Source organism: Palaemon carinicauda, chromosome 4 (genome assembly GCF_036898095.1).
Source record: "Palaemon carinicauda isolate YSFRI2023 chromosome 4, ASM3689809v2, whole genome shotgun sequence".
Classification (NCBI taxonomy): Eukaryota; Metazoa; Arthropoda; class Malacostraca; order Decapoda; family Palaemonidae; genus Palaemon; species Palaemon carinicauda.
This window is the reverse complement of record NC_090728.1, coordinates 176,427,025-176,451,173: the sequence shown is the minus strand read 5'-3', so window position 1 is coordinate 176,451,173 and position 24,149 is coordinate 176,427,025. Positions and strand designations below refer to the sequence as shown.

The window sequence follows — 24,149 nt, the reverse complement described above, 5'->3', positions numbered from 1 at the left end:
TCTCAGAAATCGGGGAAGGAGTACAGCTACAGCAATGCACATCTGGACACTACTAGAGCGTGTAGGGGAGACACCTCCTGCAGGTCGATCACCCACAAATTCAGTCACGGGGGTGAGTCACGTGAGAAAAACCTGTTTTTTTTTGACGCTCGGGGTCGCAAACGACCCACCGTACCTATCCAGGGTTAATGCGTTTGCGTTTAATTTGCCTGTGGCCGCACAAGTTCCAACAACTTTCGAGTCTCCCTGGCTACTACCGTTATTGCACTAATGGAATCCTAGCTTTACCCTATCCTCCGTCAAAAATGTTCGAATTATCAGGGTATAATGATCGGTGCAGTCATATGTATTGACTCTGGATCGGTCTTTCTGAAGAGCGTAATCGTAAAGGGCACAGAAAGCATAAAGGAACGTAAAGGAGGTCAAAATAATATGTAGTTTTCTTATATAAAAAAAAAGTTTTCCTGGCAGTACCCATATAGCTTTGGTTGCTCATGTGAAAGTAAAAAATGAAAAAAAAAAATCCATATAATGACCCAGGGTATTGTCAACTCACATTATCACCCACACTGGAAATCGCCAATGTTCATCGCAGGTGTACTACCAATCACTTTCTGGTGAGTATGTTGTGACGGGCCGAGAGAGGGTTGTGAACTCAAAGGCAGGATGCAATCAACTGAGTGCTTTATTAAGGAACACTCTCCTTTATATACAAAACCTCAAGGCAACAGGAAAATACATGTTCGAGAAAGTGACAATGTTACAGAGGAAAACCAGACATGAATTTTCATGTTCGTTTTAATGCGAGGGAAGAGCGCAGATACAAGCATAATATATACAAAAGGAATTATGTACAAATGTGTGACACACGGTTGGTACATGGCTCCCCCTCTAAAAATGACATACTGAACATGTTAAATAGGTGCCCTGAATCTGGAGAGGTAGTAGTAAAAACTGCGCCGATTAGCGGCAGTGAGTGACTGTAGAAGTCGTTGGTTGGGGTGCGAGCGAGTGGTGGATGATGGTTGGCTGTGTTGCCGCTCCGGCTCGTCATGGGGTAGGCGAGTGTGTCCTACGGCATTCATAGGCGTGTGTGTCCTACGGCATTCATAGGCGTGTCCTATGGCATTCATAGGCGAGTGTGTCCTACGGCATTCACGTCAGCCTCGGTTGAAGTTGAATAGGTGTCCTCTTCGTCACGAGTGGAGGCGTTGATGGAGGTTTTGAAGTGGCTGTTCATAAGGGCGTCGGCTCTGGTCATCAAGTCCTTTATGGGTAAACTATCGACATTGGGTATGGCAGCGCGTATAGGTTGGTACATGGCTCCCCCTCTAAAAATGACATACTGAACATGTTAAATAGGTGCCCTGAATCTGGAGAGGTAGTAGTAAAAACTGCGCCGATTAGCGGTAGTGAGTGACTGTAGAAGTCGTTGGTTGGGGTGCGAGCGAGTGGTGGATGATGGTTGGCTGTGTTGCCGCTCCGGCTCATCATGGGGTAGGCAAGTGTGTCCTACGGCATTCATAGGCGTGTCCTACGGCATTCATAGGCGAGTGTGTCCTACGGCATTCACGTCAGCCTCGGTTGAAGTTGAATAGGTGTCCTCTTCGTCACGAGTGGAGGCGTTGATGGAGGTTTTGAAGTGACTGTTCATAAGGGCGTCGGCTTTGGTCATCAAGTCCTTTATGGGTAAACTTTCGACATCGTATATGGCAGCGAGTATAGGTCCGGGTAAACGGCGTATCCAAAGGGCACGAAGTAGGTTCACCTCACGAGGAGAGCTGTCTGCGGTAGGTTGCAGGCGAGTGATACTGGTCATTTTCCCGAGGGTGAGCGAAGCCCTTTGATCCCCCAACGGTTGTTGAGAGAGAGCTGAAAAGGCGTTGTTATATGGGGGGCTGGTGACGGCGAGTACTGCTGCAGAAGGTATGCGTTGACGGCGTCATAGTAACGGTGAGAGGCGGAGGGGGGGGGGGAGGCGGGAGAAGCAAGTCACTCTGGCGTCACCAATGTGACGGGCCGAGAGAAGGTTGTGAACTCAAAGGCAGGATGCAATCAACTGAGTGCTTTATTAAGGAACACTCTCCTTTATATACAAAACCTCAAGGCAACAGGAAAATACATGTTCGAGAAAGTGACAATGTTACAGAGGAAAACCAGACATGAATTTTCATGTTCGTTTTAGTGCGAGGGAAGAGCGCAGATACAAGCATAATATATACAAAAGGAATTATGTACAATTGTGCGACACACGGTTGGTACAATATATTGACTAGCAATATCCTATCATTATTTTACATACCTTTACGTTCTTTTACACTATTTTTTCCTTTTTTTTACGTTCCTTAATGATTTTCGGTCGTACATTCGTAGGCCTATAATAGGTTAGTACTTTCCAAAAATTTTAATATACCATCATAATCACAGAATTGCAAGGAAAAACACTAATGTTCAAGTCTAATACTGATTTCATAGCTATTATACACAAAAAGAAAGGGATAGATAAACGTAAGACAATTATTCCCTGACCTCTATACTCGCCATACTTTATTCTTTACTTTATCGATTTTATGAAACTAGAGTTGCAGTTTTAAAATCATAGCTTATTACTATTAGGCAAATTACATATATCTATATCGTGCAACATGTCAGCTAAGTATATAAATAAGAATAAATTCTGCACCTATGAATAGTATTCGGTAAGGAGAGACGAGATGGTAGACAACAGCCAATCAGAACATAGTAAAGCCTCTCGGTTGCCTGTCCGAATAATATGACATCTAATAATGAGTGAAATATACCCCATTTTGCGGCTGTCAACAGTCAACTTCGTACTAGTAGTATTGGTATTCACGTGCTGTTTGATAGCGGATGGTTTGAAAAGCAGATACCATGAGTGGTTTCCAACTTCAAGAGAATAAGGTTATTTAATTTCTTTCCTAAATTGCCATGTTGTGGTAAGATGCATTTAACCAGTGGCGGTACAAAAAAATTGTGGACGCAGTTTTTATAATCATTCTGGTAGAGAGAGAGAGAGAGAGAGAGAGAGAGAGAGAGAGAGAGAGAGAGAGAGAGAGAGAGAGAGTGTGTGTTGTAATAATTGGAAGACTGTAAAATACACCTGTAAATTAATGAAATTTTGTAGTGTTGATAAATGATCTGTTAAATGGGTATCTTAGATAGCTGTATTTAGCTGTTATGTTACTTCCAGATATAGTTATGCTATATTCTCAGTATTTGACGATGCCGTTATACACTATATTAAACCTCTATAATGAAATTATGGTTACACAGTGACAAGTGTATTTTCGGTATTTTATGGTAATGAGTGACTTCGAAGTTTAAATGGCTAACCACCCATTTTTTTATATAAATTACATTCCAATGTAAATACTAAAATATTGAGTAATGAAAGTGCATAAACCCCATAACTTTGTACCTGTCGCAGTAAAAAAACATTGTGAGGAGTAAAAATGGCACTGGATATCCCTAAATATCCAAAGAACTAGTCTTAGTCCGAGTCGTTAGAGTCTTACAGAGCTACACCTAACCTAACGTATGACACATGACATGAACTTAACGTTGGTTTGCGTTTATTATAGGGCGCAATGTTGTCCCCATCGTGTTTTACAAGGGACTGGAAATCGCCGATTTAACATGTCCCACCTACCCGTCTCGAATTAGTGAGCGTAGGTCTTACAGTTTGAAATAAACATCGTAGAAATGAGCTTACCTTACGCACAGTGATAACATTCCTTGGTAAAAGTGTTCACACAAGAATTCGGGGTTCAGAATCTAACTCTTGAGACACGAAAACAAAGAAAGCTTGATATGTAGCAAGCCGGCGAGGAAACACTAAGTACACATTGACTTCATGGCCGGACTGACATCAAGAAGAAGTTTAAGCTTAACAATTAAACAAATTCCAAGCATCAACAACTCCACACCACCATTACTGACAAAAGGGTTCCCTAAGAAGGCAAACACTCGAGATTAAACACCCACTGTAAGGTTGTAACAAATGAATATGGAGGGATTACAGAACCAAAGTATTCTAATTTCTTTATCCAACCGATATATCGAAAATTATATATTTAATAGAGATAATATAGGCAACGTTGTTGCAATTGATTCGGTATACATGTTTTAATCCTCCAATTTAAAAAAAAAAAAATATTCAAATGACCTTAATAAAAAATAATTATCTTGGCTTATGAGCTTGACATCATTCAACGTTCGTGAATCCTCAGAGGGTATTATTATTATTATTATTATTATTATTATTATTATTATTATTATTAAGCTACAACCCTAGTTGGAGAAGCAGGATGCTATAAGCCCAAGGGCTCCAACAGGGAAAATAGATCAGTGAGGAAAGGGAACAAGGAAAAATAAAATATTTTAAGAGCAACAATATCAAAATAAATGTCACTTTATAAACTATAAAAAACTTTAAAAAACAAAAGGAAGAAAACTTAGATGTAAGATAGAACAGTGTACCCGAGTGTACCCTCAAGCAAGAGAACTCTAACCCAAGACAGTGGAAGACCATGGACAGAGGCTATGGCACTACCCAAGATTAGAGAAAAAATGGTTTGATTTTGGAGTGTCTTTCTCCTAGAAGAGCTGTTTACCATATCTAAAGAGTCTCTTCTACCCTAACAAAGAAGAAAGTGGCCACTGAACAATTACAGTGCAGTGAGAAAAATTGTTTGGTAATCTCAGTGTTGTCAGGTGTATGAGGACAGAGGAGAATATGTAAACAGGCCAGACTATTCGGTGTGTGAGTGTATAGGCAAAGGGGTAATCTTAACGGGTGGCTGGTGCCCTGGGCAACCTACTACCTACCAAGGAAATAGAACTACTTCAACCTTCATAGGTACACACACACACACACACACACACACACACACACACACACACACACATATATATATATATATATATATATATATATATATATATATATATATATATATATATATATATATATATATATATATATATATATCCTCAGTAGGTATAATCCTTTAAATCTGAAAAGTATCAGGAATAGCAACACCTGTCCATAAGAAACACCGAGGGCTCGAAAAAATATACGCCGAATAAATACATAGTAAACATATACTGCAGTCTCTCTCTCTCTCTCTCTCTCTCTCTCTCTCTCTCTCTCTCTCTCTCTCTCTCTCTCTCTCTCTCTCTCTCAAATATATATATATATATATATATATATATATATATATATATATATATATATATATATATATATATATATATATATATATATATATATATATATATATATATATATATATATATATATATATATATACAACTAACAGGACTGAGTTTATAAATTAATAATGTTTTGCTTTCAATGAAAAACCTATCAAAGTTACTATATGCTTTGATTTTTTTTTATATCAAACCAATTTATTCAGTAGAATTTAATCATTAATTTCAGCCATATGAAATAAATTACCATCACTAAGATTAACGTAATAAATTTTTAACAAGCTTTAGTTTTTCTCTTTTTTTTCTTTTGTGAATACCAACTAATTTGATTTATTTGAAGTCGGTTACTCACTGAAACAAAACTAATTCCATTCTGTGTAGGCCTATATATATATATCCAAACACAATTGTATATGAACTTATGTTTCCATGGTCCGAAATTACATTTTATATACAACGGTGAAGTTATATACTACTGCTGCTTTAAACTAGTCTATCTACTTGATAAAAAAAAATAAGAGTATATTTTCCTAAAGTAATCTACCTTAGGCGACACATACTAGATGGTCAAGTAGATAAAAGAAGTCCGGAATACGTAATAACATTATAACCGTTTGCTAATCTCAGTCCTAGCCAAAGTCATCCGTGTTATCAGTTCCTTCTTCCATAGTCCTTGAAGTAGGTCGAACATAGACTTTAAGATTTTTGCAGTCAAGTAGAAAGATAACTAGAGTGGCCAAACACTATCGGAATCGTAAGAGGCACTATTTTTTATTTGTTTTTTAAAGTTTTAAATATAATGTTTTTAAAACTTTTATCGTTATCGGGACTTGTGTTCCTCGCATGTGTTGGAATTGTGGTGTTTGTTATCGTTACTGTTTACTGGGAATCAAGGACACACCAGAGAATTAATGAACGAGGTAAAATATGCTTCTCGTTTTAAGAACTTGTCGTTCTGATATTGTTTACTTTTTACTTTTCGGAGGTAAGTGAATTCTATAGGTTAATATAATAATTCCAGGTTGGGTTTGATGGTTTGTTTGAAAATTTACCTAGTTCTTTAATTATTGTAATTAAGTGGTGTTTTCTTTTTAAATGTTTACGTGATTGGCATTACCAGTTCTTTTTCGTGGTCTTGTCAAATGTTTTTTGTTAAGAGAGGTTCGTGGCAAGTGAAAAGTTTAAATCTATCTTAATTCCCAAGATCGTTTTTCCAATCGATGGCCATTTTAACTACGGAAAAACTTTACAAATACAAAAAAATCTCTTTCGAAAATTACCTATATTTCTGGCGCCAATGAATAGTTAAGATATACCATAATAAATCTTTTAGTAATTTGGGCTACCCAGCGGGAACCCATTCGGATTTCGGAGCGGTGTTTTGGGGGTGACAAATTACTATAGGATATACTGGGAAATATCTTAATTTGAGTGGGGAAAATTTACTGGCGAATTGATAATGGTAAAAAACCCTTTTTTTATACATATTTCTTTGGGATGCATAATAAATCCACAGAAAGTTCCCGTGAAATATTTATTTCACTCTTGAGTTTTGACTTTTGTGTACATTTTACAAACCACACTCATCCTCTCCTGTTTGTGAAGTGTCCCAAGAGCGAATCTGAATAATTTTTTTAGGGAAGACCTATAATTTTTTATTGTAACTATACTGTGAAGAACTGAAGATTGCCAAGGCGTTGACTTCATGTCAATTGTAAGACAAGTAATTATCTGTGATTTACTTTTAGTATGGGATCCTAGTAGGGGGTTACTTCCTAGGTCTGTGACTTGGGGAGGGTGTTCCGCGGGCCGGTAAAATTATAGTTACGGATGTAACTTTTAGAACGGCTCGTTTTTTCCTGCAGTAAATGTGTTTTCATTGGATTTGACCTCCATGTCAACAGCAAAATAACTGCAAATCTGTTAGACTGCCTAAAATGCGGCAATTTAAAAATAATCTAATTGTATTTGCTCCTCCCTGCTTTTTCTTCACTTACGGAAAAAGAAAACAAACTCCCATGTACTAGCAAGCGGTATATGCTGAGGTGCGCAGGCAAACCCCATTGATTATTATTTCTTGGCTAATTAAGTTATTTGTAGTTTAAGTGTCATTTTCTAAGCATTTTTCCCCAATAGGAAACTCTTCATAATAAGTAGAAAAGCTGATTCCAGTCATTAACTGTAATAAAATCAGGTCGGCCTTGCTGCCCCTAGGCTTCTGACCTGGTAAGGGACGTCTGTGGTGCTTGCCTGCATCTAGGTCTGTTACCTGGGCCGGTGTGACGGTCTGAACGATCCCCCAGTCTCAGAATTCTCCTTGATAATCTGCGCATGGCGAACATTACCGTTTGCCAGTGCATACGAGGTCGTTTTATTTTCCTGTAATGTTAGCATGCGCAGCTCAACATTACCGCTTGCCAGTACATACGAGCTTGGTGTTTCATCTTCATGCGAGCGAAGCGAGCTAATGGCGTAAAAAAACATTATACAATGTCAAGGAGAATTCTGAGACCGGGGGATTGTTCAGACCGTCACACAGGTTTGAGACGGGGGCGGGGGTGCAGGTCCAGGGGCTTGCCCATTGAGGTCTGTGACCAGGGAACTAATAGGTTAGGTGGGTTTGTAAGGTTCTGGTGGCCCTTTACAAACCTCAAAAATATTGAATAAAAAGTTATTTCTTGATTTCCCATACTGGGTCCCAGGTACCCACCTGTCAGTCTGGAAGGGGGGTTGGGACAACAGGATATTTGCAGTGAAAATAAAGGCCAAATTCGGAAATAAGTCAAATTTGCTGAAAGCACAATTTTTAATGCTGGAAGTTTTTTTTTATTTTTTTTCTCATTGGAAATGTAGTTGTTCCATAGTTTTACTGAAGGGTATGTTACTCCTGAATTTCAAAGATTTCTTAACATGCATGAAATCCATTTTTAAGTTTTTAGACCTATGCAACTTAAAACTTTTGATAGTCCTAATGGTGAAATTATATTTATGGACAGGGAAAATTTTTGAATATTATTCCTGTAGTAAATAACTTCAATTTAACCGAATTTGACTCTCATTTCAACCGCAAACAGAACAACCAGTTCGATTTGACTACTTCGTTCCCCACTACACTCGCCTAAAACTGGTATACGCTACTAGAAACTTGTCATATTTGGTGAAATCACATTATTTACCAAGGAAAACATATATTTTGTGTTGAAAGATTTTTTACCCTAAATCTAAAGGTACTAGCTTCACAGTGAGCTCTCTTTGCTCGAGAAAAAAAGAAATAAAGCTCAGTATGAACTGGCAAGTGGTAGATATTGAGCTGTACACACTAATATCAATTTTTATTATTTCTTGGATAATTATTCCTGGTATATATTTTTTGTTCTTTTTAGAATAACTAATGGTTCTTTCTAAGCTGTGCGCTTGCTTCGCTCGCGAAAATAGAAAAACATTGAGCTCCTATGTACTAGCAAGCGGTAGATGCTGTGCTGTGCATACCCCCCTCCCATTAGTTCTTATTTTTTGGTAATTATTACAGATTTGTAAATCTAAAAATCAGACCCTAAAATTCTATGTAAAGAAATTGACATTATGATCTTGCCATCTGTGGTGCTTCTCTTATCTGTAAGATAACCAAGAAAGACTTTGGGCACCAATTTATGTGGGGTTACATTATGAGCTTTTAGAAAAGTGTAGTTACTCTTCGTGACACCCAAAAAGGACTTGGAAAGAACTGAAGCGATGTACGTGAAGTGATAACAAAGGAAGGGGGGAAATATAACCCCCTTGTTTCCATACGTAGGGTATGTGATTGCTTAACGGAAACATCAGTGTAACAATACAGTACAGTATCTGTAAAGTAAACTTTAAAGGTAAACTTGTTCAGAGAAAGTATTTGCCATGTGAAAACTGAATGTAATATGGCAATAACAGGAAAAAACAGTAATGACAAACAATTAGTAAGGTAAAGTGGAAAGTGGAGGAAACTATAATTATTATTTTATGGGAGTACATTAAAATGTTGTAATAACGGAGGAAACTACTATAAACTTGAGAAAATGAGAAGCATACACGGTATTTCAACAACGAATACATACATTAGTTATTAAAAGGGTCAAATACTTGAATGTCAAGGGCAAAAATCAGGGCTTATAAGAAAAGTAATCCTATTAGTCTAAATAAAGGGGGCAAGGGTTTATGCGCAGAAGTTCTGAAACTGGTTAACACGCATGTACATATGAATGAATGGAAGCGAATACAACCGCTTCGTAAAATGTCGACTAAACAAATGAAAAATACCAGTAGTATAGATATAGGTAATTTGTGCAGTTTAACATGGTTTTATTTTACGTCCAAGAATATGATGTAGGCTACCGTATAAAGAAAAGGTTTGTTTTACTGAAAGGACACCGTTCCCTTCGTCGTCCAGAAAATCAACAAACTGTTTATTTATTTGAATTCTCCGTTCGCCACACCGTGGTTTCCCATGTATATGTATTCCACTCTATCAGAGCTACATTTTGACATATGTATTATTTCATTACATGTTTCTGTTAACTCATAATTCGTATATTTGTAAGTGTAAGAAAACACATATTTTGGCGGGCAATTCAATCTGATTTGGCGCCAGCGCCATCCTACCTTTCCGTCCGCACCTTGTAATATACTCCCACGCACATTTGAATAAAGTATCAGTTGATCTTGGTGACGCTTGTCTCATGTCCTTACAACTGGTGACCCCGGAGTTGAAAGTAGCATCAGCGGTTTTGGCTCTGCCATTAACGGACTTATTACGGCAGTGCTACCTTCTCTATACTCCGTTACCTTAGGCGTGAGCCTGCCTTTGGTTCTCCCACACTTAGGTGCATGTAAGGCAGTAGGATGAGCTTAACCGACATATCAACTTCTCACCTCTTCGCCGACACGTCGTCTGGCCACGATGCAGGAAGCAACACGCCCATCGCACCCAACGGCCTCGCCTCCACGCCCAAAGTCAAACTGCCGCCCTTTTCTCAACACAACACCGCTTCCTGGTTCCTGAGAGCAGACGTACTCTTCTGCGTCGCTAGACTCAGCGACTCCAGCGCCAAGGTTGACATCGTTCTCACCTCCATACCTGAAGAGGTATTTGACTAGATTTCCCCATGGCTCGACGCCCAGGCCGGCCAAGTTTCATACGACGACCTGAGAACGAAACTCTTCGGTATCTACTCCCTCTGTCTCAGCAAGGGCACAGAAAGTCCTGGACCTCGCCGGCAAGCCCATGGGTGACACCTCTCCTGTCGAGGCGTGGGACGAGTTAACCGGCCTGCTCATGCTCCCCGAAACACAGCAACGGCTGACGACGGGAGATTAGCTTATCTCACGAGATCTTTCTTAGACGCCTACCACAGGACGTAAGGGCCCAATTGACAGACGCCGACACGCTCCCGATGAACGAACTCCTGTCGAAGGCTCAGAAGCTCCACGAGGCCTCCAAAGCATCTCGCCTCGGAGCATCGTCAGCACTGCCTTCGTTCTCCTCCTTCAGCAGCTGCTCTTCCATAGACTCCTCGGCAACGGCCCCTGAGGACGACGAGATAAACGTTCTATCAAGAAAGAAACCGCCGCAACCAACACGACCGAACCCTAGGACTAACCCAGCATGGTGCTTCTACCACCAACAGTTGGGCAGCGACGCCAAGAAATGTAGAGCACCATGCAGTTTCCCTAGAAGATGGCGCCAGAAGCATCCACCTTCCACCATCGCAGCCGCAGGTAACCAAAACAAGAATGGTTTCTATATCCTTGATACCATTTCCAACTCTAGACTCGTGGTAGACACCGGCGCAATGCAGTCAACGTTCCCACCTTCCAAGTCCGACCTAGACTGTGGTCCCGACAAAAACGCTCCCTCACTCATCCCCGCCAACGGATATCCCATATGGTGCTATGGGATTAGGACCCTCGAATATCTATCATGGGCCGTTCGTATTCTTGGCCCTTCGCCATCGCTGACGTCAATCGCCCCCTCCTCGGTGCGGATTTCCTCGCCCACCACGGACTCCTCGTCGATGTCGCTAACAAACTTCTCATCGACACGGGAACCTGTTAGTCCTGCGCCCTAGAATACTGCCCTGCAACAATGTCCGTATCCGCCGTAACGACGCACCCCTACGCCGACCTCCTACAAGAATTTCCCGAGGTTTTCAAGCCCGAGCTCCGACACACGCCAGGTTCCCCGTCCAAGCACGGGATCTACCACCACATCACAACGAGAGGACCTCCTCCTCACGCCAAATTCCGCCGCCTCCCGCCCCAGGAACTGAAGCATGCCAAACGCGCCTTCGAGGACATGGAACGCATGGGTATCTGTAAGAAAGCATCGAGCCCCTGGGCATCGCTCCTACACATGGTAAAAAAGCCGAACGGGTCCTGGAGACCTTGCGGCGACTACAGGCGCCTCAACCTCATCACAACGCCCGATCACTACCCGCTGCCCAACATGCAGGACCTAACGAACGCGTTGCACGGCGTGAAGTATTTTACCAAGATGGACCTCCTCAAGTCTTACTTCCAGGTCCCCGTATTTCCGGAAGACATCCCGAAAACTGCCATTGTAACGCAGTTTGGATCCTACACCTTCGCATACTCAACCTACGGTCTACGCAACGCCGGGGCGACCTTCCAACGACTAATGGATAGCATTCTGGTTGACTTGCCTTTCTGCGTCTGCTACGTCGACGACATCCTGATATTCTCGAAAACTAAGGAGGAACACCGGAGGCACGTCCGCACCGTCCTCAAACGCCTACAGGAGAACGGCCTGGTCGTACGTTTCGACAAGTGCACGTTCGGTGCGGAAGGAGTGGTTTTCCTTGGTCACCGCGTATCCTCGTGCGGGGTAAAACCCATGACAACCAAGGTCGACGCCATCAGAAAGTTCCCGATACCTACGACCATCCGCCAACCCCAGGAGTTCCTGGGGATGGTCAATTACTACAGGCGCTTCATCCCCAACATCGCACAAACCCTGTCACGCCTCGACAACGTCTTGAAAGGAAAAGCGAAAAAACTCGAGTGGGGTTTGCCCCAGCAACAGGCATTTGCCCGGACGAAGGATGCCCTCGCGAATGCCACCACCCTGGCTCATTTTGACGACAACGCGCCCCTGCGACTAACGACTGACTCCAGCAACGTCGCCTGTGGGGCTGTGCTGGAGCAACTTGTCGATGGTTCTCCTCGACCGCTGGCATTCTTCAGCAAGAAATTGAAACCCGCCGAAACAAGAGACAGCACCTTCGATAGGGAACTCCTTGCCGTCTACCTCGCCGTCCGCCACTTCAGGCACATCTTGGAGGGCACTCCCTTCACAATCGCGACGGACCATCAACCCCTCGTACACGCTTCCACAAAATCGACAGACGCATGGTCCTCCCGACAACGTCATCTCGCAACAATCGCCGAATTCGGGTGCACCATACGTTACGTCCCAGGAAAGAAAAACCCAGTCGTGGACGCCCTTTCAAGGATTGAAATTGACGCAATCCACCTGGGAATCGACTACTGTACGCAAATCTCGCAACCGAACAACGCACCGATCGAGAAGCACAGGATCACCTGACGGGGCCATCCGCGCTCAAGATAAGTGCGATTCCCCTCGGACCAGCAGGAGTAACTATTCTTTGCGACACCAGCACCAGCACCGGCACCACCGCTCGCCTTCTGTCTGAAAAGTTCGTCTGGCCAGGGATAAAAAAGAACGCCCGGAAATGGGCGAAGTCATGCATCAACTGCCAGTCAAGCAAAGTCAGCCGTCACACCGAATCGGGGGTAGGCGATTTTCCCCAGCCAAAAAGACGTTTCGGTCACATACACATCGACGTCGTGGGACCATTGCCCCCTTCTGGATCTGCTCGCTACCTGCTTACGATCATAGATCGCTCCACGAGGTGGTTGGAGGCATCGCCGATGACCGAAGCTACGACTCAAGCATGCGCCGAAGCCCTCCTGTCAGCTGGGTGAGCAGGTTTGGCATTCCTGACGACATCACGACAGACAGGCCCCGCTTTCCTCTCGGAAATGTGGCTCGCTTTGGCGAACCTGATGGGGACGACGCTCCACAGCACCACGGCATACAACCCCGCGGCAAACGGCATGGTCGAAAGAACTCACCGCGTGCCCTCAAGGCGTCCCTGATGGCGAGCTGCATCGACGGGGACTGGAAATCACGACTTCCTTGGGTACTCCTCGGCCTTCGCACCGCCCCTCGCGCAGACGGCGAACCTTCGCCCGCCGAAAAGGTTTACGGGGAGGTGCTCGCAGTTCCTGGCAAATTCTTTCCCTCATCAACCGACGACACGCAGCCGGATCACCTAAGGGACATCGCCAGGAATTTCAGGCCATGTCTCAAAACTTACCAGGACAGAACCAAGCACTTCAAGCCAAAAAACCTGAATGACTGCGGGTACGTTTTCGTCCGTGTCGACGCTCATCGACAACCATTAACTAGACCTTATCGAGGCCCCTACCGGGTAGTGAAGAAGACAACGAAAGCCTTCCTTCTCGACGTCCATGGCCAAGAGGACTGGGTCTCAATAGACCGCGTGAAACCAGCGTTTCTCGAAGGAAGCGACACCGCCTCCACCGGAACTGGCAGATCCAGAGTGCCACCACAAAACAAGGCGCCCAACGAAAGAAAATTCATCAAACGACGACAAGAGGAAGAGATCCTTACGCCGACCGCCGGCGCGCCCCTCCGTTCAAAAACAAGAGGAACCCTCCGACGCCCGAAAAAAGATAAGATAAGATTGATCATCAGCCCTCTACGCCGCCTGATGTCTTGGGGGGGGAGTACTTGTAAGGACACCACTCCCTTCGTCGTCCAGAAAATCAACAAACTGTTTATTTATTTGAATACTCCTTTCGCCACCACGTGGTTTCCCATGTATATGTATTCCGTTCTATCAGAGCTACATTTTGACATATGTATTATTTCATTACATGTTTCTGTTAACTCATAATTTGTATATTTGTAAGTGTAAGAAAACACACACATTTTGGCGGGCAATTCAATCTGATTTGGCGCCAGCGCCATTCTACCTTTCCGTCCGCATCTTGTAATATACTCCCATGCACATTTGAATAAAGTACCAGTTGATCTTGGTGACGCTTGTCTCACTGTCCTTACATTACCATTATATACAGGTTTCCCAGTGTTTTCCTCTCCCAAAATCCCGGGCTCCCATTGGGGTCCCTCATTAGCGACGGATATAGACATTTGTATATTTCAAAAAGTATTTTTGATGTTAATAGTGTCAGTGTCAGTTTTTCTGTAAGAAAAAGCCTGTTTTTTTTTTATGAAGTTTGTTGAGTTTTGAACACAATTGATTTCTAGTGCAAATCAATAGATTTTGTTTGGGGGGGGGGTGTCTACTACCACAACTGAAAAACTATAGCTTTGCTTAAATATATTATACCAGTGTAACCTAACTGAATGAAATTTAATTTTAAATCATACTTTTTCGCCAGTCATCATCATAAAGCATCATAACAAAAAAAAGTTACTGTAATCAAAACAGTTATGAAACCTGGTCATATCACTGGAGCTTCTATTTGCTAGGACTTATGGATGCATAGTGATTTCCAATCCCATTTTATGGAGTTGGCATATTACAAGAAACCTCCTTACTTAATTTTTGAGCTAATTATTTATGGTTTTTGTTCTGCCATAGCTCGCTTTGCTCATGATTAAACATTGTCATTGCTCTTATGTTCTGGCAAGCAGTAAATATTTTAAGCGCCTTATCCCTGTGCGCTAGAATTTAGGCTTTATCGATTTAAGGAAGGGAGAATACACACTCCAGTTAATGTTTGAACATGGACTTGGCTACCATTTCCTATTATTAGACAATCACATTTTTTTCTTAATCATTCATTATCAACATAGATAAAATAAGAGCTATGATTATATTGTATATTACAAAATTGAAAAAAAAAAATTAAATTTAAATGATTGATATAATAAGAGCTATAATTCAATTGTATATTAAAATATTGGAAACTAAAACATTTAGAATTTAAAACTTGTGCCCTTTATTCTGTTTGAATAAGTAAGTTACGACAAAAGCGCCCCCCCCCCATTTAACTACCAGGTGGAAGGGGGCTCCTGTAGTATGCTCAAAGGTGATAAAAGGAGCTAAATGGGAGTTTTTATTAATATTTGTAACTTCGTCAATAGAGGTTTCTGCCAGTAGTATATGGAAGTCAAAGTAGTGTATTTGCAAAGATAAATTGTTATGCAAGTTCCAATGACCTAATACAGTATTGCATTTGTTCTATAATGAAACAAAGCTACTGTACTTATAATGATAATACAGAATATAATTTTTTTTTTATGCCTAATTAACACTTCAGTGTCTCTCCTTTTAAATTTATGAAATGTTGCGTAGCTGGACAATGACCTTGGCTTCTATTTAATAAATTCTTTTTTATAGAAGAGTAGGATACACTTCTGGCATTTCATATCTTTCTGCATTTGTTACAAAATATCCAGAAAATTTTCCTCTTTAGGAAATGAGCAATATTAAAAAATAGTTGGTGGGATAGATCATAACCAAACTTTAGGGCATGTGTTCCTTGCTTGTTGTAGCCCCCCACCTCCAAGGTATTAACCTATTAGACCTAGAATGATCTCTTAAAAATTTACCCAGCATTATATCTCTAAGGCTTATGAACTTCCCCTAAAATCACTTTTTCCAGAATTTAATTCAGGAGAGATCTATGCATACAGTAGTTAAATTATAGAAAAGTGCAGTATTAAAAATTGTTCATACACCAATTAAATACTTGAACTGTACTGTGATAGAAACCAAGTAAAAACAATATAGTGCAGTACAGTGTGTTCGTTGACTGCACTTAGGCAATGGGCAGTGAGTTGGTAGGTTGAGTTTACCCTCCCTTAGGCACGAAGCATTCGTATGGTCCCTTTTCATGCGCCTCTTGTTACTTAACCCCCGCGAATGAGGGAGCTGACTGTATCTAGGTACCATCTAGTACAAGCGGGTACATTTAAAGAACACAGAACTACATTTCCAAGAGAAAAAACTTTGCCTATAGTGAATGTGTTTTCAATGAATTTGACCATTATTCCCACTGCATGTATGCTGTTCTCCCCTTATGGGCCCGACCGCTTCCTGACGGACCCAGGAGGGAACCTGGGACTTTGGGTGTTTGAAAACAGAACAAAATGTGATTTAAACAAAATGTGATTTAACACTTTCGAGATAAGTAAAAGGCCGCAGAACCTAACTAACCCAGCGAGCTTGGTAGTTCCCACATCACAGACCTTATGGACCCCCTTTCCCAGACCTAGGTGGGGGCAAGCCCACACCCCCTTCCCAGATTACAAACTAAGTAAATAAAAAATAAATCCTTACATTATGGTTGAGACGTGGAAGGTTGGTGGTCATTGGGGTTTCCTAGGACCTGGTGTTATTGTGGAGGGTAGAGGCGACTGGCAGTGATTAAAAAAAGTGTTGCAATAATGAGGAATTTGGGTAATGGTGAGTGAATAAAAACCTGGAGAAGTATTGTTGGAACTAATGTACAGTACTCGGATTTATTACCAGGACTTTCAAACCACTCCTTTCACTTCCCAACAGAGGTATTCAATATTCTGAGTTTGGGTGACTAGGTCTGAGGGGTCTACAAAGCTCTTGTAATGATTTATAGGCACCTCACTTATCACTCATGATACTTCCTACCTTTACATAATTTTGGATCAAGGAAATCAGGGTTGCAGCATCCCCTTTTCAAGGCAAAGGGACAAATAACGGAACTATAAATGAATAAAACTGACAAGTTCGATCCCCCCAAACACCCGTGTTGAACTTGCACGCCAACCACGTTCATACTTGGCCTTAGCACTATCTCTACTATTATTCCATTACCACCAATAGCCTCCAGAACAGAAACTCTTTCAGCCAACACTTGTATTGGGAGAAATGTGGAGGTCTTCAATAACAGTTTCATGGTCCCAAGTTTTGTTGAGCTAGTGGTTTACAAATATGTGTCCAGGGTTCGACATTGGCTTATTTTTATAAGAATGAACACTATAACCACACCTAGGTTTTTTTCTTTTCATAGTAGCTTCAGTAATAAATGTACTGGTCTTTCCTAAAAGCTAAGTCAGAATTGCACTTGGGACTAACCTTTGAGGGATAACACTGAGCTTTTAAACAAATTATTCACTACACTAGGAGTACAGTAATACTTTCCGTTAAACTTGACTATAGCATCCATATAACCATAATGGCAGCCATTACACTTTGTTACATTGGGCTCCATAACTCACAACTAGCACGCAAGGCAACTACAAAGGAACTGGGTGGTAGTCCTAAACAACTGGGCATAGCACAGAACTGCCTACATCACACTCAAACATACCAACATGCCAAATATGGTAAGCTTTGTTACATGGTAGGGGAAGGAAGGAGGAGCATCAGCTACTAACAAATTAACCAACAGTAATTTCATTGGTAGAAACGTACGAACTAGAGAAGATACAGTAAGTGTATTTAATAAAATTTAAACCAAAGTGAAATAAATATTTCAGGGGAAGAGAATACCTATATTTTGTGTAATTTTTTGTGGATTTATTATGCATCCATGAGAATGCGTAGAGAAGAAAAGGTTAGTTTTAACAGTTATAGATCTGCCCGTAAATTTTCTCCCACCCAAAATCCCCCAGTTCCTACTAGGTGGCCTCCCATTATTTAGGGATATATTAGGGTATATCTTATTAACTATTTATTTGATGGTAATAAAGGTAATTTTCGAAGGAAACATTTTTCTATATAAAAAATTTTTCTATATAAAACTATCTTTTTATTAGTAAAGCTTTGTTACTATAATACCCACAAGTGCTCATGAAGTAGAGTGCTGTATAGGCCCCACCCTATCCTTAAAGAATATTGCAGTTGGCCCGGTGTTGAAAACCTGGTTTTGGAGATGGCCAAACTAACTTCACAGCCTTTTACCCATAGGTGTTCAGTATACCAATCTCAATTTTGTTCTGGGTCTTGTGGTGGCTGCTAGAGTAGTTGTGTAGCTAGCCCAGCTTCCACATGGGACAGGAAGCATCTAGTGTATGGTAACTAGTCGATCAAAGTCTGGAATGAAAGTTGAAATGACTGGTTCTTTATTTTTATATTCCCTTCCCCTTTCTTGGGGACAAAGCTACCTCACAGCTACTTGCTAGACCTGATTTGATGCTGGTAAGCTACACACATGAGCTCTATTCTTTTAAATCTAAAGTTTGTTCCTACATGAGAATACTATTTGTTCCTACATGAGAATACAAACTCCTCTTCGTTATATTGGAGATAACAGCGCAAGCTTGAACGTAGTTATGTACATAACTTTTAACGAAGCATCACCAAAGGGTAGCAGGGAAGCATCCTTCACCTCTGCTTAGTTACAACTACACATTGATTTTAGCTGTAGTCGAGAGTGGACATTCTCTTCCATGCTCCTGGAATGCGTTCTGTTTATTAACTTTATTTTGCATGTGTGTTGTGTGCGTGCTTGAGAATGCACGACATTTTTTCTATTTTAGGATGAGTTAAGACACTTGAGGAAGTTCCCGTCACAGGACAGGCTACTAGGCGACATCCTTCTAAACTCACGAATCCCACACGGCAAAGAACTAACAGAGGCTGCATATGCATGTCTTCCTTGGAATGTCTACTCCCACGGAGGTTACTTCGTTCCATGCTGTGGGGTTTAGAGCTTGGTTGGCAATAGAGGCTAGACCTCCAAACCAATGTACTGGTCAAGGTGACATAGGAAGTCAGAGAGGACTTGTCCTGGTAGCTGCAGGAGAATAACCTGCTATGAGGACTCTCCCTTACAGGTTTCTTGCCCCAGAGCTTATTCTTTTCTCAGATGTGTCCAGTAAAGGCTTTAGTGCACATTTGAACTCCCAAGGTCTGTGGACAGGAAGTTTACAATCTCCCGTGTAAACATCTTGGAACTGAAGGCAGCATACCTGGTTCTGATCAATTTCTCTGATCAATTTCAAAGACATTGTAAGACTTCACTGTGTCGTTGATGAGCAACAACAGGACTGTAGTGGCTTGTCAAAAAGTGGGGTAAATCTGCAGTTGGTGGTGAATATGCTTTCATGGGTTCCCTATGGGAAGATGGTTGAGAAGGAGCTTTGGAAAAAGGTGAGAGAGCGCAAAGAGGAAACCCACGATAGTTTAGTCACAGTTAGCCTCTGAGAGAGAGCGATTGTGCTTGGTCCTCTTCTTTCAGTGCTTCCCAAACTCTTCCAGTGGGAGGCAGACCATTCCCTACACTTGTCACAAGGAGTGTCTTGCTCGCAACGATGCCCTCTACATGTCGTACACAAAGAATGGGGGTTGACAAGGTTCAGCAAGTAAGATCTCCGGAACCAGGTCTCATTCGTATATATCGTCGACCAAGCTCAAACTCTTGAAAAAGAGAAATTAAGCGTAATGAGCGCAAAACAATGTTCGTCAATGTCTAAGACAACTTTGAGGAGGAGAGAGAGAGAAGACATACGCTCTCTTCAAGCCAAAAAGAAAGTGGCTAGTTAATCACTCAAGTTATATACAAGTGGCTGATACCACTAGCCACCTCCTACCCAAGTTAAGGGTAGGGTTTCCACCTCGCACCGAGGTCTAATTGGCTACCTATTCAGCTTTGCCGAAAGATATATCCATATATAAATAACGGAAGGTTTGTATTGGTTAGGGAAAAATACAAATTATCTACGAATTTCTTTTTTCGCAGTCTGATTGCAGGCACAGAATATTCTGAATCCTCTAGTGACAAGGAACCCAACTTTGTGGGGTTTAAAGGCCACTCGTGAATGGCAGAGGCAAGGACAGTGACATTGCCCTTGCAAGTAGGACTATACCCTAATGACTATGTGTATATATGGTCAGTGCCCTCAACAGGTAGACCTATACTTTCCGAACCCTCCATTCCTAAAACATGGTCGCCATAGTTTAATGTTAAATAGTGCCAGACCAAGCAGCAGCACTGGAGGAAAATTCCTACAACAGTGGGACTACCTTGACATCTATGCCTTCCCACCATTTTCTCATATGGGAGGTGATCAGCAGAGCAATAATCACTCCCAATCTCCAAATTACTCTGGTAGCACTGAATTGGCAACATGATTTATGTTGCACAAGAATTTCTGAGACACCTCTTTGTATGACTTATGTTGGCTGCATGTTAGGAGTTGCCACAGTGCAGTGAACTGGCGGTCTCTTCACAGTTGAAGGTTATCCATCATCTGACAGAGGCTTTTCGTGACAAACTGCAAAGCCAACTCGCTGGACACCTAAAGTCTTCAACAGCAATACCAAGCAATGTAGGGACTCTTTTGCGACTGGTGTCTTCGGAGGCACACTTCTCCACTTGAAGCCTCTGTTCCATTAGTTACGGATTTTGTGTATACCGACGTGGTGAGCAACTCTCTCAGTTTGGGCAGTTAAAGGCTATCACTCTGCTTTGAACAGTTTTTCATGCTATGAGGTGTAGACCTTTTACGTGGGAATTATCAGCTTTGACGCTGAATTTTGAACAATGTCCCCTCAAGAGAAATAAAACGACTAGGGCCCTTGGAGCACTCTGAAAGGCTCCATAAAAACTCTCGAGAGCCTTGGACAGGGATCTCCCTCTGCCTTGTTTTTTGTTAATCTTGGTTTCAACCTAAAGAGTGGGAGAGCTGCGTTCACTGATTAGCGACTCTTAAATTTGACTTTTCAGCCTAAGGGATCACAAAAGAAAATCTACAGATGTACCATTTCCTCCAGGCTTTGTGAAGTCATCAGTAGGGCCTACAAGGATCAAAGTGACAGTCAGCCTCAGCTGCTCCTAGAACTAGAGTCAGGGAGCTTGGTACTACTGTAGCCTTCAGAAAGATCCGTTTAGTTGCCCAAGCATTTAAGTCAGGTGCCTAGAAAAGACTACCTAGACTGCCTTCACACTACTATCTTAAGAATAGCACCCACAGGTCTCTGGCTACATTCTTCATAGGACCATTGATAGCTGCCCAGCAGATGAAGCAAATCTCTTTTCGAGACAAAGAAGCGTAGCGTCTCTAAAGATAGCGCTTGCAACATGACATACGTGCGAGGTTTGAGTGAGAATGTTAGGCCTTCTTTCCACTGTCTTCCTTCCCTCTGGCATTGGCAGGTGTGAAGTTGCTGGAATGGACACTGATGCAGGTGAGGATGTTATTGAAGGGTAATTATTTTTCTAAAATAACAAAGTGTAGAAGGCCCCCTCTTCTTATGTGGGAGAAAGTGATGGTTTAAGGCAAACCCAATACTTGCTGTATATTAGTACTGAAGATAGGTTCTCGTATGAAAGACTCCTAAGCCGTATTACAATAGGTCATTCAACCCTGGGTCACAGGATGCAAGGATACTTCCTTACCGGACTGATCATTGCTATCCTGGGTTGTTAGCCAGCCAGTTTGGCGAGTGGGTGTTCCTCTTTTAATGATAACTCCCTACTAAAGGACAAGGGTTTGTACTCGTGCAGGAACAAGTAACCAATTTAAAGTTAATACGTTGTAGCTTTACAGACCTAAGTCCTGTAGGTTTAATTCCTTGCCACATCCATCCCACAAGTCCCAGACAGAATCAAAATGAAGGCTCTAGAGCGCTGTCGCTCTTACCACCAGTGGGTTTACAGCTGGCGGTTTCCAGAACCTCTCTAATTCTTCATTGGCAGTTTATTGCCAGAATCTTAACTTAGACTTGGGTTTGTATAGTATTGCTAGGAAAAATACAAATTATTTTTAAAATTTTAGTTTTTTATATTCAGGTTTTAAATTAATCTTCTCTCTTGACTACTGTATACCTAAATTTAGACCTTCTTCACAGCAGAACGCGAACGTTTGCTCGCCAGGAGATTGGGCCGGCCTAGACCACCAAATTTTGTTCTTCGACGCAGTGTGGAAGGGCGACCAACTCTTCAAAGGCAGCTAAATTGACTTTGATTATACAGTATTGTGCATTTTCAGGTGCACATTCCTTTGGAATAATTCTCTGCTACTTTTAAAAGTTTAATGAACAAAGTTTTAATCTTAACAATTTTAATAAATTTTTAAATTTACTTTGTTACATATGTAAATTCCTAATTGCCAATGTTTTAGGAATAAAGTCCTAAGTTTTATGTTAAGTTTTTGTGTACCTGACAACTGTAATAAGAAACTCGTACTAGATATTTTCTCTAAGTTTTGAAACTTCAGTCAATTCAGCATCACATTTTCAATTCAACATCATTTTTTTTAATTAAAAACAAATATTTTAAGTATAAAACTAACCTCCTTGTACAGTATTACATGTATATGTTTAGAAATTAAACCTTGCACTTTACTAGATTCTTTACATTAGAAATTTAGGCAATGTAGTATAAGATTTTATTTATAATTGCTACTAGTTTGGATTTTTAATCTACAAAAAGATTATGATATAGGGGTCTGTCATAAGGGTATTTTGGGGCTATGTAGCCTGATATAGGGTCCTGTAAGTCAATTATGTTAAAGTACTATTTTTAAACATTTGACTTAGCCGGTGGATGTATATATATATATAGCTAACGTCTCTAACGTCACGGCAGAAAATTCAAAACTCTCGGGCAATCGGAGATTGGGAAGCTAGGTGTACTACTAGCGCCACCACTTGCCAGGATACTGGAACCATTCCACAAGTCCTCAGTTCTTCTCTGCCGCTGTGGCGACAACATTGGAACTTTCATGCTCACGCATAACCACCTGTTTTCTACAGCTTTGGTGAAGTACTTTTTTTTGGTTAATGGCTTTCGCTTGATTGGATTTTCTTACGACTTTTTGATTTGACTATTTTTGACCCTTGCTTGTTTGATCTCTCTGGATATTCCAAAATGGCCGACCCTTCCCCTGTGTATAGGAAATGTGTGAAAGGCTGTAAGACCCACCTTCCTAAGGCCTCTATCGATCCCCACTCTATTTCTAACAAATGTAGAGGTAAAATATGTCGGTTAGGGGATCGATGTGATGAGTGTTTATCTGATACCCAGTGGCTTGAATATGAGAAGTACACTCGTAAGTTAGAGAGAGATAGGGTTAGAAGAAGCTCTTCTCACTCTAGAGAATTTTCCTCTCCCCATGTCCCTGAACCTATTCCTTCCCCTGCAGTGGTAGTCCATAAACCCCCTACTAGCACTAACGAGCCTTCACTGATGGACATGAAGTCGATTCATGCCCTTGGTGCCAAGGTCGAGTCATTTGCTACGGACAGGAACCAGCTCATGTCAGACGTTAAATTGTTGAAAAGTGCCAGTGTTAGTGATAAAAGTGCGAAGAATGTGTTAAGTGTTGCGGAGGGTACGTCTGTTCGTACTTGTCGTTCACCCAGTCTTAGACCGCTTTCAAGCTCCCCAACCCCTGGGAGAAGGAATGTCAAACTACGAAAGGGAACGATAGGTTTTAAACCACGAACAGACGTCCCCTCGAGTTGCGGTTGACGTTGCACGTAACGATCTCCCTTATCATGGGAGAGGTGAGGCTAAGTTCTCCTCATCCTCTGATGACATTAACGTCTGTAGAAAAAACTGGCGTCAGGATTCCAGACCTCTCAAGAGGAAATTGATCCCTTCAGATCAAAGTCAACGTCCTGGCTGCAGTCATTGGAGCAGTCCAGAACGTCTTGTCTTCATCGCATGAAGGTACACCTGCCAAACGTCCCCTTAAAACGTCTGGTATGGTTGCTCTGGAGACCCCTTTGCAGGGTCACGGTTCTGTGGTTTCGTCTGAACGTTCCAGAGTGCTGTTGCTCCCGTTGTCTTCACTGACTTTGCGGGATGGACGTTACCGAAGTCACGCTCTGACACACTTGTGACTGACCCTAATTTTA

At 41.7% G+C, this 24,149-nt stretch overlaps 1 long non-coding RNA gene across 1 annotated transcript; it reads left to right on the top strand.

Moving 5' to 3' along the window:
• The first annotated feature begins 5,819 nt into the window (after positions 1 to 5,819).
• Positions 5,820 to 22,482, top strand: LOC137639212 (uncharacterized). Its single transcript, XR_011044260.1, has 2 exons — positions 5,820 to 6,155; positions 22,140 to 22,482. It is a non-coding gene; the product is annotated as an uncharacterized lncRNA (long non-coding RNA).
• Positions 22,483 to 24,149: the final 1,667 nt, after the last annotated feature.